This window comes from Helianthus annuus, chromosome 11, assembly GCF_002127325.2.
Source record: "Helianthus annuus cultivar XRQ/B chromosome 11, HanXRQr2.0-SUNRISE, whole genome shotgun sequence".
NCBI classification, from domain to species: Eukaryota; Viridiplantae; Streptophyta; class Magnoliopsida; order Asterales; family Asteraceae; genus Helianthus; species Helianthus annuus.
The window spans coordinates 87,585,633-87,592,102 of NC_035443.2; positions in this window are offsets into that span (position 1 = coordinate 87,585,633).

The window sequence follows — 6,470 nt, forward strand, 5'->3', positions numbered from 1 at the left end:
TTGATGATTTCTTCAAATTCGAATTCGACAACGAGATTTGAAGATAATCGTCCACTAGGGTTTACCCCCCCCCCCTGGGTTGTAGGGGCCCTGATCCTGATTCTGATTGTTATGAAAATTTTAGGGTTTGTGCAGAATTACTTGGGTGTATTAACTAGGGTTTCCTATTGAGTAAATAAAATAATATATATGACTTTTTATGAGAGTTGTTTTACAAAATAGAATAATAAATAATAGTTTTTGGGTAATTCATAAAAAGAGAATAAAATGGTGAGAAAAGAGAATGGACCCACTGTGTAACTTTAGGGTTTAGCTAGGAAATCTCCTGGTATAAATTTTGGGTATAACTTTTGGGCTATTAAAAATATAATGCACTCGTGTTAAGTATAGTACCCTTAATTCAACCTTGTCCCGACGTCCCGAGATAGAATCCCAACAACTTAGTCGGGCAAAGCCCTGACATATGTTATGAGACTCAGATCAATCGAAAAGTGTAGCGGTGATCCGGAGTTAAAACACTTAATAGGGGACAGGCTTTATTATTATTATTGTGTAAATAATAAAAATATATAGGAAGAGACAAAAGGGGAAATGCTCGAGAGAAGAAAGGAATTCACAGAAATGTCGAAAGTTTATACTCCTATTTATAGTTGAATGAAGTTACTTATAACTGTCCACGTATCATTCTAAAAACACATGTTGCATTCATATTTATTCTTTTGTTTATCACATTCTAATATGAAGACACGTCTGTATACACAACTCAAATTGAATTTTGAATTGTGAGTTATTATTATTATATATTTAAAATTGGACACTTAATGATTAATGATTAAAGGCATCTATTTCGAATTTTAGTTGGACACGTCCAACATCCCAATTTTCATTTTTAGTTATTATTTTATTATTTTATTATTATTATTAATTTACCTGCTTTACTTATTTGGCGTTTATAACTTGTAAAATATAACATTTTATAAAATAATAAATATATCATCAGAATGAGAATATTTTTATCTACATTTTGAACCAAGTTCCATTAATAACAGAGTAGGTTCAATTATAACGTATTTTTATAATTTAATTATTAAACGGTTCATGGACCCGTCTAGATACTTCATATTTCTTACAGTCAACTTACCCGTAAGCTACCTGTCTAATAATATAAGTTTTTATAGACTTTTATTTTATTAGAAAGGTCACCCATATACAGGCCAATTAATTATAATAATATTTCAACCAAATATATATATAAAATATTGTTTAGAACTATTTGGGTTGAATATTTATATTAAAAATAAACTAGTTACTAGTGGTTAATAAATTTAACCAAACCTATAATTCTTTATATAAAAATAGGAATGTTACACCTACAGACTTGAGTTACCTACTGAACTTGGAAATGTTCATCCAACCTTTCACGTGTCCAATCTCAAGAGGTGTTTAGCTGACGAGAACCTTCACATACCGCTTGACGAAATTCGTGTTGATAAAACACTGAAATTTGTTGGGAAACTGGTGGAAATCATGCAACGTGAAGTCAAGCGGCTTAAACGCAAGCGCATTCCTTTGGTCAAGGTTCGCTAGGAATCTAAACGTGGACCCGAGTTTACTTGGGAACGTGAAGATCAAATGAAGGCAAAATATCCGCATCTTTTTCCACGAGTTTCCTCTAAATAAATTTCGGGACGAAATTTCCACAAGTAGGGGAGACTGTAACATTTGTGCTTGTAATCATTATGAACAGTTCAATTATCAATAAAACAATCTTATTTGATCCCAATGTTTGTTTGGTTGTGTTTTACATTTTTCATGTTTTGACTTTTGATCAATTTTAAACTCTACATCGCTTTCTGGAGAATTATACGCAAACTGGTGCGTAAACGTACTCAGTTTAATGTGACAAATACTCCGGAACATCAACATATACTCAACATACCTTTAATAACCTTTACATAACTTAGAAATAAGTTTTGAAGGCTTTGGTATGGGAAAAACAAGTTAATTCGCTTATAGGGACTAAACTTGACAAACTGCGAAAGTATGCCAATTTGAACTGTAACGAACATTCCGGAACATGTCCATAAGTTAAACATACCATAAATATCCTTTACATAGCTTAGAAATAGGCTTTGAGGGGTTTGGTATGCTAAAATAAACTTTTGGATCATTCAGGGACTAAAAGTGTCAAAAAGTGCATAAGTTTGCACTTTCGCGCATAACTTACGTTCTGAATACATCCAGACATCCAAAAATTTATGTAATCATTATAATATTATGCCTTAGTGTTTGGCATGAGAAAAATCCATTCGTCGCGTCATTTGGATCATTTTTCGCGCTTATGCGCATTCCGTCGTAATTAACCGAACATCGCGATCGTACGGCCAAACGAACCAACATCCGACATATTTTTGAGCATGTTTCATTTCCACAACATTTAGGCATCATTTTAGGGCCTTAAAGTTGGCTTTACGGGCCTTAGAAGTGTCGGAAATGGCTTAAACATGCAACAGGGACCAAAACTGCCAATTTTGAAACTTTGTGCAGATCAGACATAGCCAGGCGGCCCGCCTGAGTTTTGTCTGATCCTGATGCGGGCCGCATGGCCCCTTCAGTAACAGAAATTTTGTCTTTCTTGCAAATTTGGCCTTTCAAACACACCAAAGGGCAATGCCCTTTCACCATTTTAGGAGCTAAGGGTCATTTTGAGCCACCACAACTTTGTGACAAGTGTACGCTTAAGATAGTGGCACGAAATTCAAGAAACGATCCTAACAGCTTTACTTTTCCTATAAATACCCCCCCCCTTTGAGTAAAACCCACAAAAATCTGATCAAGAGCTCTAAGTTGGAACCTTTGTTTCATACCTGAGCCATTTTGATCTAGATTAGCATTCGGGGACCCTCCGTAAGTATTCTTTCGTTCTTTTATTCGCTTTTCGAGTCCGAAAGTCAACGTTTTGTTGACTTTCTGCATTGACCAGCCTATGGTCAACACGAAGTTCATTAGAACTTCATAACGTGAGCGTGATCACGATGGTTATAGTCCGTAGTGACTATACCTACTGATTACCACGTTATCTAGGCTCAGTGACGAGTCGTAGTTTCGGCCAAAATGCGCATTCTTGCGTATTTCGTAACCAAACTACTCGTGAGCATCAAGGCCGTTTGTTTTGATGCCAAACCTGTTTTCTAAACTTAGTTAAGCATGTTCTAACATGCTTAGCTCGTCACTTTTAGTATAATGCTTATATAGGGTCGTAAGGTAAGCGATCTAAACCATCGCTTATACTTTCGAACCCGACCCATTTGGTCGATCATTAGGATCCGACCAAACACATTAGGTGACCACAGCTATAACCTTCCGAGGTTATACCTTATGGTCACGATGTTAGGCGTTCCAAACGCGTTCTACGCGAACGACGCGTTAAGGTAGCATAAGCTACCTAAAACGGGTCGTAATGGGCCGTAAGCACTTAGGTTAGGTTTCATTGTAGTATGTAGGCTTTGTTAATGTCACACCCCGAAAATCAGAGCTTGGCGTGACTGGACCGGTATCTTCATTGCACAGCGGAAACAAAAAGCTAAGACTTCTAAACAATGAACGCCCGCTAAGTACTCGAAATCCCGTGGGTTCTCCTATTCCAACCGTTCTGTAGTTTTGAAAATGCAACCTGAGAAAGAACATGCGAAAAAGTCAACATAAAGTTGAGCGAGTTCATAGTTTGTTTTGAAAAGATTTAAAATAAATCTTTTTGATAACCGGTTTTAAAGTTTTTGAGAAAATATAGTAAAAGCATTTTCTTGGCATGATATATGAGAACTGTGAGTCTAGCCCACGAGAGTGTTTGTGCATTGCACGAGAGAGAATGGGCCGAGCCCAAATGGACCTTTGTAAGCAGGATCAGCGCTTCCTCTTACTTAGGTGTAACTTGAAAAACATTACCAAAGTTTATAATTCATGTATTTGTGAGTTTCCATCAAATGAATCTTATGAATATATGAAAGTTTTACTGTTGTAAATGGGTATGTAAAGCGTCGATGAACAGGTTGATCGTTAATGTTTCGCGAGGACATTAACGTATACGGCGACATAGGAAGTACTCAACCTGTGTAGACGGTTTTTAGTGTCGAATCACCTCGACTGTGTCGAATCACCTCGACTGTGTGAATTACCTCGACTGTGTCGAATAACCTCGACTGTGTCGAATCACCTCGACTGTGTGAATCACCTCGACTGTGTCGAATAACCTCGACTGTGTCGAATCCCCTCGACTGTGTCGAATCACCTCGACTGTGTCGCCCGTACCCATTAGAAAATCATGCACGTTTCGTAAATATGCGCGCGTTTTGTAAAACCGGTATGTTTGATCGAAATCATTCGTAAACCATTTAAGTTCCTTGAAATTCATTCGCAGCACGGTTTAGAAATATGAGTTTTCGTTCATCGAAAAGTTGTTTATTTTTGCAAAACTTGCATGTCTTTCCACCCCCGAAAACATTTATAAAAATGTAAAACAGTAAAAGTGGGGGTTATGAACTCACCTTGACATTCCTGTGCAAAGCTAGCTTAGTGTGATTCCGTAGTGTCATTTCCAAGTGTGATTCGCTAGCGTGCATTCTATAATATTCCTAACAGAGAATAACTTATCAGTTTTCTAATTTAAACGTAGCTAAACTACGTGTCCGAGCTCTACCGAATCGTTAACTAAACGATTATAAGGTAGTGTTATCGCCTTGGTTTTGAAATAACCAATTTATGGTTATTCGATCCCATTGAAGTGGGATGAAACTAATTCTCGAAATCAACTTAGTTTTCGAGTGTTTTAGAAAATATATACATTTATGTATATAATCATACATATATATATATATATGGGTGTGTGTATACGAAGTCGTGTTAGTCACCGCGAATAGAAGTGTAGATAATTATATATATATATATATAGCTCGTCGTTATCGAATCGAGTCGGTTAATGATATCGTTTGTTATGAATCTTACGGTAAGGTGTCATACTTCGAGTAAAGACGTTTAAAATAAATATAAATAATTATATTTATTTAATAAAAGTATGCGAATTTCGTAAACTAATAGCTCGTATTTTGTCGAGATGTTATAACTTTGTTTTGGTAACTCATAAAACGTCGCCAAAAGTATAGATATACTTTATATTTATTTAGCGAAAATACTTCGATAGGCGTCGCTTATACAATATAGATATGTTTGGTATTTTGGATTTTTACGGAAAATCGGGCAGAGTTTCCTCTATTTTTTGAATAACCCGACAATAGAAGTTGTCGTAGAATTTCAAACTTCAACAATTTTTCAATCAATATAATCAACTATATATAGTTTTCGTTAAAGGTATCAAAACATAACTATTATCTAGTCGAAGCGGGTCGAGCTCGGTCACGTATAACTATAATAAAAATCTAAAAACCGTGTAAACTAATCTAAACTAGTATAATAATAACTCGCTATGTTCAAGTCGTTACCCGGTCCTGAGTTGACCGTGTTTGACCTGCTTGACCGTATCGTTGACCGAGCCCAAAGCTTGAACCAAACTGAAATTAATTGTTTGTCTGCTGTTGACTGATCCTGATCGAACCCCAAACGAGATCCGAACCTAAACCGAAGTGAGTTGACTATTCTTTGACTGTGTTGACCCGAGTTGACTCGGGTTTGACCGGGTTGACTCGGGTTTACCCCGAGTATCCGATTGAGTTGACCCGCACATCCAAACTGAACCGAGCCGAGTCTGAAACAACACCCGAACCAAATCAGAACCGCCATGAACCAAAGCTGGAATAATAATGAAACGAGAAAAATAACCTTCGCCACCACCGACTCCGTCGCCGGCGTGGCTCCGGTGGCGAACGCCTCCGTCGGCCGACACCATCACTTCATTATCATCATCGTAATCACCATCGACGTTATCAGTCGTCATCGGAAAGAAAAACCACGTCAGCCGAAACGTTATTTCCCGCAGGTGAACGAAAAGAAAGAAAAAAAAACAAATGAATAACGGAAAACTCACCAGAAACGGTCTTGTCGTCCGCTGTCGTGCGTCGTCGCCGGCCGTCGGCACCTCGCCGGCTCCGCCGGATCACTCTCTCCCTCTCTCGATCTCTTTCTCCCTCTGTTGTCTGTTCCTTTTCTCCGATCTCTCTCTCTCTCTAAAGCAGCGTATGGGTGTGTGTGTAATGTTAATGGTATAAGGGGGTGAGGGTTTCACAGGTGAGCAACTGTGGAAGAAAGGGGAGGGTGTTGGCATGTGCGTCTTGGCCGAAGAAGGTGGGCGCCGGAGTTACACCGGTCGCCAATCAAGACACGAGAGTAAGAAGACGGGGGTCTGCTTGCGTGAGTATGTATGTTATCTAGGGTTAGAACAATATGCAGAGGAAATGAGATGACAAGGGGGTGTCGGCTAAAGTTGTTAAGGAGAAATGAGGGTTTTGAAAAAAAAAATT